Source organism: Theropithecus gelada, chromosome 19 (assembly GCF_003255815.1).
Source record: "Theropithecus gelada isolate Dixy chromosome 19, Tgel_1.0, whole genome shotgun sequence".
NCBI lineage: Eukaryota > Metazoa > Chordata > Mammalia > Primates > Cercopithecidae > Theropithecus > Theropithecus gelada.
Genome location: NC_037687.1, coordinates 14,011,649 through 14,023,285, shown reverse-complemented (window position 1 = coordinate 14,023,285; position 11,637 = coordinate 14,011,649).

The window sequence follows — 11,637 nt, the reverse complement described above, 5'->3', positions numbered from 1 at the left end:
CTGCACACCTATGTTCGCAGCAGCATTAGTTACAATAGCCAAAAGTTTAAAGCAACCAGTTTCCATGACAGATGAATGGGTAAACAAAATGGTCTATCTAGACAGTGGAGTATTACTCAGCCTTAAAGAAGAAGGAAATTCTAGTATATATAACATGAATGCACCTTGAGGTGCTAAGTGAAATAAGCCTGCCCCAAAAGAACAAATACCGTATGATCACATTTACAGGAAGTAACTAAACTCGTCAGATTCATGGAAACAGAAAGTAGAATTGTGGTTTCCAGGAACTGGAGGGAGGAGGAACAGGGAGTTGTTTTATGGATACACTTTTAGTTTTGAAAGATGAAAAAGTTCTGGAGATGGATGATGGTGTCGGTGGCAACTATGAGAATTTTTTTTTTCTGGTTTTTGTTTTGTTTTGAGACAGGGTCTCACTCTGTTGTCCAGGCTGCAGAGCAGTGGCACAATCTCGACTCAGTGCAACCTCCGCCTCCCGGGTTCAAGTGATTCTCGTGCCTCAGCCTCCCAAGTAGCTGGGATTACAGGTGCGCACAACCACTCCTGGCTAATTTATGTATTTTTAGTAGAGACAGGGTTTTACCATGTTGACCAGGCTGGTCTCAAACTCCTAATCTCAGATGATCTTCCCACCTCGGCCTCCCAAAGTGCTGGGATTACAGGTATGAGCCACTGTGCCTGACTGATAATTTTCTTTTCTTTTTTTTTTTTTGAGACGGAGTCTCGCTTTGTCACCCAGGCCGGAGTGCAGTGGCTCGATCTTGGCTCACTGCAACCTCCGTCTCCTGGGTTTAAGTGATTCTCCTGTCTCAGCCTCCCGAGTAGCTGGGACTACAGGCGCACACCACCATGCCTGGCCAATTTTTGTATTTCTAGGTGAGACAGAGTTTCACCATATTGGTCAGGCTGGTCTTGAACTATTGACCTCAAGTAATCTGCACACCGTGGCCTCCCAAAGTGCTGGGATTACAGGCATGAACCACCACGCCCGGCCTGAGAATTTTCTTAATGTAACTGAACTGTACACTTAAAATGGTTAAGACAGAACATTTCATGTCATGTGCATTTCACCACAACTTTTATCCAGGCTGAAGGACAGGCACAGTGGCTCACTTTGGCAGGCTGAGGCAGGAGGATCGCTTAAGGCCAGGAGTTCGAGACCAGCTAGGGCAACGTAGCGAGATTGGCCCCCACCCCTGTCTCTACAAAAAATGTTTAAAAATTACCCAGGCCTGATGGCACATGCCTATGGTCTGAGCTACTCAGGAGGCTGAGGCAGGAGGATTGCTTGAGCCCAGGAGGTTGAGGCTGCAGTGAACTATATGGTTATACCACTGTACTTGAGATCTTGTCTCAAAAAAAAAAAAAAAAAAAAAAAAAAATTCCAGGGCCAGAGGGCTCAGAGGAGACTGGGGCAGGAATCCCATCCTGTGGGTCCTGGCAGGTGACCCCCATGTCTCCTCCACAGTAGGGGGTGATCAGGCCCTCCAAGAAGTCAATACCAATTATATCCCAAAGCCTCTTACACGTCTCCACCTGGACCTCCCTGTCTACCTCCAGACATCCACCTGCCTCTGGACCTCACCCAGGGACGCTGCTATGATCACTGAGTCATTCACCAATATTCCAGCCCTTTCTCCCTCCAGGTACAAGGTAGGAAGGCATTGCTCCACCCACTTGTGTGGCCACGTGACTTGCTCTGACCAATGGCATGTGAGCAGGTTTGACATGTGTCACTTCTGGGCAGAGGCTTGAAGAGCTGCTGCAGAGCATGCTATATGTTCTTTTTCTTCTGCCTTGGCAACGGGCAACATGCCAGATGCTGGTTGAGCGAAAAGTGAAACCTCTGATGTTTTAAGCTCTTGAGATTTGGGGCTTAAAGTAGCTGGGACTACAGGTGTGTGCCACCACGCCTGGCTCATTTTTCCCCCGGCTTGTTACTGCAGCAGAACTGAGCCTTTCTTGAGTCCAATGTGGCAGCAGAATCTGTAGATGTCACTCATCCAGTCCTCTCCTGTGCACGATGATGGTCTCATATCATTAAGCTCTAGGGCTGGAATGAGGCAAGGTGGATGCTTGACTTGGGAACAAAATTTCAGGGGGTGTCAAAGAACTCAAGAACTTTGTCCTGAACTCATAAATATTATTTTATTGTGATATTTTGTAAAAGTCAAGATTAATGCAAAACCATGATGAATAAAATAGTAACACACACACACACACACACACACACACACACACACACACACATCGGCCAGGCGCAGTGGCTCATGCCTGTAATCCCAGCACTTTGGGAAGCCAATGCAGGTGGACTGCCTGAGGCTAGGAGTTCGAGACCAGCCTGGCCAACATGGTGAAACCCTGTCTGTACTAAAAGTACAAAAAATTAGCCAGTTGTGATGCTGCATGCCTGTAATTCCAGCTACTTGGGAGGCTGAGGCACAAGAATCACTTGAACCTGGGAGGCAGAGGTTGGAGTGAGCTGAGATCACACCACTGCACTCTAGCCTGGGCCATAGAGTGAGACTCCATCTCAAAAAAAAAATTATACATATATATAAAAATATATATATATATGATTGTGTGTGTGTGTGTATATATATATATATATGAAAGAGAGAAGGTCTCACTCTGTCACCCAGGCTGGAGTGCAGTGGCACAATCACAGCTCACTGCAGCCTTGACCTCCTGAGCACAAGCAACCTCCCACCTCAGCCTCCCGAGTAGCTGGAACTACAGGTGTGCACCACCATACCCGGCTAATGCTTTAATTTTTATAGAGATGGGATCTTGCTATGTTGGCCAAACTGGTCTCGACCTCCTGGGCTCATGTGATCCCTCTGTCTCAGCCTCCCAAAGTGCTGAGATTATGGGCATGAGTCACTGCTCCTGGCCTACACTGTCCTAGTCTATTGTTAGAAGCAAGTTATTGGGTCCAGCTCAGGAAATCACACAGCGTGCAGACATCAGGAGGTGGGAATCACGGAGGAGTCTTGGAGCCTGTTTGCCTCACCTTTTCTCCTCAATATTTCTAATTTTTCTTTCTTTTTTTTTTTTTTTTTGAGATGGAGTTTTGCTCTTGTTGCCGACTGGAGTGCAACGGCAGGATCTTGGCTCACTGCAACCTCTGCCTCCCAGGTCCAGGTGATTCTCCTGTCTCAGCCTCCCGAGTAGCTGGGATTACAGGCGCCCCCTACCACACCTGGCTAATTTTTGTATTTTTAGTAGAGACGGGGCTTCACCATTTTGGTCAGGCTGGTCTCGAACTCCTGACCTCAAATGATCCGCCTGTCTGGGCCTCCCAAAGTGCTGGGGTTACAGGTGTGATTCACCACACCTGGCCCCTTTGCTGATTTTCATCTGTACTTTTCACTGTAATAAACCACAACTGGGAGTAACACCACTTTTCTGAGATCTGTCAATCTCAGCAAATCATTGACCCTGAGGGTGGTCTCAGGGACCCCCCACACAAGCCCCATTTTCCAGCCACCATCTTTTGCAATCTTCATTGCCCTAGTCACCGAATGGCATATTCTTATCCATTTGCTATTTCCTGCCTCTCTCTTCTGGATCAAAGGCTCCGGAAGGTCAAAAACTCATCTGTCTTTCCCATGAGAGGCTGAAGAACAAAATGGTCAGGGGTCAAGTCCTGGCTCTGTCACTTTTTTGTTACTGCTGAGTCCCAGGCTGGAGTGCAGCAGTGCAGTCACAGCTCACTGCAGCCTTGAACTCCTGGGCTCAATCAGTCCTCCCACCTCAGCCTCCCTTGTAGCTGGAACTACAGGCACATGCCACCACACCCAGCTAATTTTTATTTGTTGCCCAGGCTGGAGTGCAGTGGCGCAATCTCAGCTCACTGCAATCTCCACCTCCCAGGTTCAAGCGTTCTCCTGCCTTAGCCTCCTCAGTAGCTGGGATTACAGGCACCTGCCACTACGCCCAGCTAATTGTTTGTATTTTCAGTAGAGACGAGCTTTCGCCTTGTTGACCAGGCTGGTCTTGAACTCCTGACCTCAAGTGATCCGTCCGTCTCAGCCTCCCAGAGTGCTGAAATTACCGGCGTGAGTCACCGCGCCCGGCCTGAAGGTTAACTTTTTTTTTTTTTTTTTTTTTTTTTTTTTTTTTTGAGACGGAGTCTCGCGCTGTGTCACCCAGGCTGGAGTGCAGTGGCGCGATCTCGGCTCACTGCAAGCTCCGCCTCCCAGGTTCAGGCCATTCTCCTGCCTCAGCCTCCGAGTAGCTGGGACTACAGGCGCCCGCCACCACGCCCGGCTAGTTTTTTGTATTTTTAGTAGAGACGGGGTTTCACCATGTTAGCCAGGATGGTCTCGATCTCCTGACCTCGTGATCCGCCCGCCTCGGCCTCCCAAAGGAAGGTTAACTTTTAAGTGTGTTGGTTAATTTATCTCCTCAGTAGCTAGAGCAGGGTCCAGGTGGCCAGGATTTAGTTAAAAGCAGTTGATTAAGGAGACTCCTCTCGGGACTTTGCGATGGAGAGGCAGGAGGGTCCACGAGCAGGGGTGGGGAAGAGGAGAGGGCACAGAGGCCAGCGGATGAGAGAGACACCAGCGAGCGTGGGATGCCTGCCCGAGGCTCTGGCCACGCCCATTCCCTGCCTGTCCCGCTAAGGTGAGCGGGTCCCTCTGGGATCTCCCGGGCAGGAGGCCTACAGGAGTTGCAGAGCTGAGTAGACAGGGAACGCGCCGGGGAGGCCAAGTCCCACGGGTCTGGGCTTCCAGGAGGAAACGTGTGGGAGGTTGCGGCGGGAGGCGTGGGGGCTGGTGGGGCGGGCAGGGCAGCTGGAGCCGGGGCTGTGGTCGGGCGCCGGCCAAGCCCCAAAGAAAGCGTGTGTTGGTCGGGTCTGGCCTCGCCTGGGAGGATGCCTCCCTGCTGCTGGGGCGCCCTGGAGATGCCGACTTTGCTCTGCACCCCCGGGAGGAATGTGACCCCCTCCCCACACAGAGCCTGGAGATTTTTCCACATAAGGCTTCGGGGGTGCTCATGCCGCATGAGTTCAGGACAAAGGAATCAAAAGCACATGGAGTGGATTCCCTAGGGAGGAGAAATTCTGGAAATAAGACCAAGAGGAGGACAAAGGGGCCCGGGGGCGGGGTGAGGGGGTGGGGCGGGGATTGGGAGGCGGCGGGAGAAGGTGCCTGGCTCTGAGTGGTCTCAGACTGAGGACACATCTCCGCTGGGGATGAGGGCCACTGTGGCCCCGGACCGCCAGGGCAACTCCCTGGACCTCTCTGAGCCTTGTTTCCTTTCTATTGGCCCAGATGCTCGGGGCAAAATACTTGGGGTCCTCCATGTCTCTGTCTCTGTTTTCTTTCTTCTCTCTCTCTGTTTCCTTCCTTCTTTCTTGTCTTTCTTTCTTCTTTCTCTATCTCTCCTTCCTTCCTTCCTCTCTCTTTCTTTTCTTTCTTTGCCATCCTTCTTTCTTTCCTCTATCTCTCCTTCCTTCCTTTCTCCTTCCTCCCTTACCTCCCTCCCTCCTTTCTTTCTTCTCCATCCTTCTTTCTTTCCTCTATCTCTATCTCTCCTTCTTTTCTTTCTCCTTCTTCCCTTCCCTCCCTCTCTTCCTTTCTTTCTTCCTCTCTTCTCCTTCTCAGGTCTCACTTTGTTGCCCAGGCTGCTCTTCAACCCCCAGGCTTCAGTGACCCTCCTGCCTCTGCCCCGCAAAGTACTGGGATTTACAGGAGCGAACCACCATGCCTGGCCTCTATCTCTGCTCCTGTCCCTTTCTCTCTCTCTTTCTCTCTCTCTCTCTCTCTCTCTCTCTCTCGTATCAGCAAATCCCAAGGGCTCTGTTTTCAAAATCTATCCAGCATCTACCCACTTTTCACCTCCTCCATGGCCCCTACCTGGTCCGGCCCCATCAACTCCCCCTTGGCCCGGTGCAGGCTCCTCTGCCCTGGTCTCCTGGCTCCTGCCCTTGCTCGCCCCCTCCATGCTTTTCTGTCAGGGCATGTCCCTCCTCTGCTCAAGGACGCTCCAGGGCTCCCACCTCACCCAGTGCAAAAGCCAAATTCCTCCTTGTGGCCCACAGGGTCCTGCAGTATCTGCTCAGCACTTATCTGCCCTCACCTCCTCCTCTTCCCTTTGCTCATTCCCTTCAGCCATGCCAGCTTCCTTGCCTTTGGGCAAGCTCCTACCTTAGGGGTTTGCAGGGCAGTTCCCTCTCCACTTGTGGCACCACCTCCTCCTCCAGATCCCCGCATGGCTTTCTCTCGCCCCCTTCAGGTCTTTTTTTTTTTTTTTTTTTTTTTTTTTGAGACGGAGTCTCACTCTGTCGCCCAGGCTGGAGTGCAGTGGCACAATCTTGGCTCACTGCAACCTCCGCCTCTCGGTCTCCAGTGATTCTCCTGCCTCAGCCTCCCAAATAGCTGGGATTACAGGCACACACCACCACACCCAGGTAATTTTTGTATTTTTAGCGGAGACGAGGTTTCACCATGTTGGCCAGGCTAGTCTCGATCTCCTGACCTCAGGTGATCTGCACGCCTTGCCTCCCAAAGTGCTGGGATTACAGGTGTGAGCCACCGTGCTTGGCCCAAGTCTTTTATTTGTTTGTTTGCTTTTAAGGAGATGTAGATATTCGTTCTTTATTTCTCTTTTTTCTTTTTCTTTTGAAACAGGGTCTTGCTCTGTTGCTCAGGCTGGGGTGCAGTGGTGCAATCTCGGCTCACTGCAGCCTCAACCTCCTGGGTTCAAGTGATCCTCCTGCCTCAGCCTCCCGAGTAGCTGGGACTACAAGTGCACACCATCACACTTGGCTAATTTTGTTTATTTTATTTTTTGTAGAGATAGAGGTCTTGCTATATTGCCCAGACTGGTCACAAACTCCTGATCTCAAGCAATCTTCCTGCCTCAGCTTCCCAAAGTGCTGAGATTATAGGCCTGAGTCACCGTGCCTGACCACTCTGCTAGATTTCTTTTCTTTTTTTTTTTTTTTTTTTTTTTTTTGAGATGGAGTCTCACTCTGTCACCAGACGAGTACAGTGGCGCAATCTTGGCTCACTGCAACCTCTGCCTTCTGGGTTCAAGCAATTCTCCTGCCTCAGCCTCCCAAGTAGCTGGGATTATAGGCATGAGCCACCACACTCAGCTAATTTTTGTATTTTTAGTAGAGATGGGGTTTCACCATGTTGGCCAGGCTGGTTATGAACTCCTGAGCTCAAGTGATCTGTCTGCCTCAGCCTCCCAAAGCGCTGCGATTACAGGCATGAGCACCGCACCCAGCCCACCCTGCTAGATTGTAATTCTTTTTTTTTTTTTTTTTTGAGGCAGAGTCTCGCTGTGTCGCCCAGGCTGGAGTGCAGTGGCGCGATCTCGGCTCACCGCAAGCTCCGCTTCCTGGGTTCAAGCGATTCTCCTGCCTCAGCCTCCCAAGTAGCTGGGACTACAGGTGCACGCCATCACGCCAGGCTAATTTTTGTATTTTTAGTAGAGACGGGGTTTCATCATGTTGGCCAGGCTGGTCTCGATCTCCTGACCTCAAGTGATCCGCTCACCTCTGCCTCCCAAAGTGCTGGGATTACAGACGTGAGCCACCGTGCCCGGCTAGATTTTAATTCTTGATCTTGCTCCCTGTCTGTCTCCCCGTGAGAATGTCAGCCCCATTATTTTGTCCCCCATATTTTTGTTTTATTTCCTACTGTGCCTCCAGGGCTCAGAAAAGGGTCAGGCACTGTAGGGACTTGTTGAATCAATAGATTGGGTGGTGACAAACCCAGAGCTGAATTTTTAGGGCAACATTTTTATAGCCTTATTGAGGGATAACTTATATAGCCTAAACTCGCCCATTACAAACCTACAGTTAGATGACTTTTAGTAAACTCACCTAGTTGTGCAGGTGTTACTACAATCCAGCGTTTGAGAACACTTTGATTACCCCCCAAATCCCCACATTCGTAATCCATCCTCACTCCCAGCCTCAGCCCCAGGTAACCACTGATCTGTTTTCTGTTTCTAGAGCTCTGCCCTTTCTAGAAATTTCATATAAATGGAATTGTACAATATGTAACATTTAGGGTCTGGCTTCTTTCACTCAGCATGATGTTTTTGAGGTTTATCCATGTTGCTGCGTTTATGAACAGTTTGTGGCTTTCTATTGCTAACTGGTGTTTCCTTGCATGGGAGGGACCGTAGTTGTTTGTCCATTCATCTGTTGATGGACACTTGAATTTGTCAACATAAAAAGAAAAGGCTGGGCTGGGCGCGGTGGCTCACGCCTGTAATCCCAGCACTTTGGGAGGCTGAGGCAGGCGGATCACAAGGTCAGGAGATGGAGACCGTCCTGGCTAACATGGTGAAACCCTGGCTCTACTAAAAATACAAAAAATTAGCCGGGCGTGGTGGCGGCGCCTGTAGTCCCAGCTACTCGGGAGGCTGAGGCAGGAGAATGGCATGAACCCAGGAGGCGGAGCTTGCAGTGAGCTGAGATAGCGCCACTGCACTCCAGCCTGGGCGACAGAGCAAGACTCCATCTCAAAAAAAAAAAAAAAAAAAAAACCCAGAAAAGGAAGAGGCTAAGCATAAAAGATGATTTACAGTTTTACTTGGAGCCAGGTATGGTGGCTCATGCCTGTAATCCCAGTGCTCTGGGAGGCCGAGGCGGGAGGATAACCTGAGGTCGGAAGTTTGAGACCGGCCAGACCAACATGGAGAAATGCCTTCTCCACTAAAAATACAAAATTAGCCAGGCGTGGTGGCGCATGCCTGTAATCCCAGCTACTCAGGAGGCTGAGGCAGGAGAATCGCTTGAACCCAGGAGGCGGCGGTTGCAGTGAGCAGAGATCACGCCATTGCACTCCAGCTTGGGCAACAAGAGCGAAACTCCCTCTCAAAAAAAGAGTTCACTTGAGGCCAGGCACAGTGGCTCATGCCTGTAATCCCAGCACTTTGGGTGACTGAGGGAGGAGGATCACTTGAGCTCAGGAGTTCGAGACCAGCTTAGGCAACATGGCAAAACTCCATCTCTATAAAAAATCCAAAAAAATTCTCAGCACCTTGGGAGGCTGAGATGGGCGGATCACTTAAGGCCAGGAGTCCGCAACCAGCCTAGCCAACAGGGCAAAACCTAGTCTCTACTAAAAATAAAATAAAAAAAAAAAAAAGCTGGGTGTGGTGGCACATGCCTATAATCCCAGCTACTCTGTAGGCTGAGGCAGGAGGATCACTTGAACCCAGGAGGCGGAGGTTACAGTGAGCTGAGATTGTGCCACTGCATTCCAGCTGGGCAACAGAATGAGACTCTGTCTCAAACAAACAAAAAATTAATTGGGCATACTGGTGCATGCCTGTGGTTCCCAGCTACTTGGGAGGCTGAGGTGGAAGGATCACTTGATCCCAGGAATTCAAGGCTACAATGAGCTATGATTGCACCATCGCACTCCAGCCTGTGCGACAGAAATAGACCCTGTCTCAAAAAAAAGAAACCCCAATACCCAACTTAGCCAGGTGTGGTGGTGTCCACCTGTAGTCCTAGTGGCTTGGGAGGCTAAGATGGGAGGATTGCTTGACCCAGGAGGTGGAGGCTGCAGTGAGCTATGATTGCGCCACTGCACTCCAGCCTGGGTGACAGAGTGAGACTCCATCTCAAAAATAAAAAATAAATCTTAGCTCTTCTAATAGATGTATGAAGTGGTATCTCCTTGTGGTTTTAATTTGCATTTCTGTAACAACTAATGATGTTGAGTGTCTTTTCATATGCATATTTGCCATCTAAATGTCCTCTTTGGTGAAGCATCTGTTCAAATCTTTTGCCCATTTTTAAACTGGGATTTTTTTTCCTTCTTATTGTTGAGTTCCGTATATATTCTTATATAAAGAGTTTTTATTTTAAGAGTTCTTTATATATTCTGGATACACATTCTTTCAGAAAAATGATTTGAAAATATTTCCTCCTAGTTGGCGGCTTGTCTTTTTATTTTCTTTATGTCTTTTGAAGAGCAAAAGTTTTCATTTTGATGAAGTCCAATTCGCTCATTATTTTTTTCTTTTATGGATTGTGGTTTTGGTGACATAGGTAAGAAACCTTTGCCTAACCCATGGTCTCAAAGATTTCTTTTTCTGTTTTTACTCCTGAGACGGAATCTTGCTCTGTTGCCCAGACTGGAGTGCAATGGTGTAATCTCGGCTCATTGCAACCTCTGCCTCCCTGGTTCAACTGATTCTCAGGTCTCAGCCTCCCGAGTAGCTGGGATCACAGGCATGAGCCACCACGCCTGGCTACTTTCAAAATATTTTTAGTAGAGACTGGGTTTTGCCATGTTGGCCAGGCTCGTCTCAAACTCCGGACCTCAGGTGATCCCCGCACCTGAGTCTCTCAAAGTGCTGGGATTACAGGCATGACCCACCGCGCCTGGCCTCATTTAGTTACTTTTTGTGTGTGATTATGAGGTAGGGTCTAAGTTCTTTTTTTTTTTTTTTTTTTTTTTGAGATGGAGTCTCGCTCTTGTTGCCCAGGCTGGAGTGCAATGGCACGCAACCTTGGCTCACTGCAACCTCTGCCTCCTGGGTTCAAGTGATTCTCCCTCAGCCTCCCAAGTAGCTGGGATTATAGGTACCTGCCACCATGCCCAGCTAATTTTTTATTTTTTTTTTGAGATGGAGTCTTGCTCCCATCACGCAGGGTGGAGTGCAGTGGCTCAATCTTGGCTCACTGCAACCTCCGCCTCCCATGTTCAAGTGATTCTCCTTCCTCAGCCTTCCAAGTAGCTGGGATTACAGGCATGCGCCATCAAGCCTGGCTAATTTTTGTATTTTTAGTAGAGACAGGGTTTCACCGTGTTGGCCAGGCTGGTCTTGAACTCCTGACCTCAGGTGATCTACCCGCCTCAGTCTCCCAAAGTGCTAGGATTACAGGCGTGAGCCACCATGCCCAGCCTAATTTTTTGCATTTTTAGTAGAGATGGCGTTTCACCATGTTGGCCAGGCGGTCTCGAACTCCTGACCTCAGGTGATCCACCCACCTCAGCCTCGCAAAGTGCTGGGTTTATAGGCATAAGCCACTGTGCCTGGCCAGGTCTAAGTTCTTTAATTATTATTATTATTTTTACATGTGTATATCCTATTCTTGGGAAAATTTAAAGGGGATTATTTCTGTTTCTGGTAACGCGAGTATTCAACATGTGCTCCCCTGCCTGTAATTCTCCCACTAGGGTCAGGGCAGGGCTGGAGAAGCGAAAACCGTAACTAGAAGAGACTTCCCAAACAGGATGTTGCCCAACCCTGGCCGGGCTGACATTCAGCCTCGAGGGTCCTTATCGGCAGTGCAATCACAGCTGTGACCAAACCAAGCCATCCACAGCCTGACGCCCCCACACTCTTGACTTTCTCCCTTTAGCTTCAGGCTTGAGCAGGGCTTTGATACTCAAATAGAGAAAGGAGACAGCAAGACCCCTGTGCCTTCTCAGAGGGGGCACCCCCTTCCCTGATGCCTTCACGTGGCTTGCCTCTCCAGGACCCGGCTTCCCTCCTGGCCACCCCACCACCTCCCCAGCCACACCCCATTTCCACCCATCTAGAGAGGGCGAAACACAACACTTCTGGGACATGGTGGGGGTGGGGGCTCCCTGACTCCTGGGACGGGGAACTCTGGGGGTGCCTGTCCTC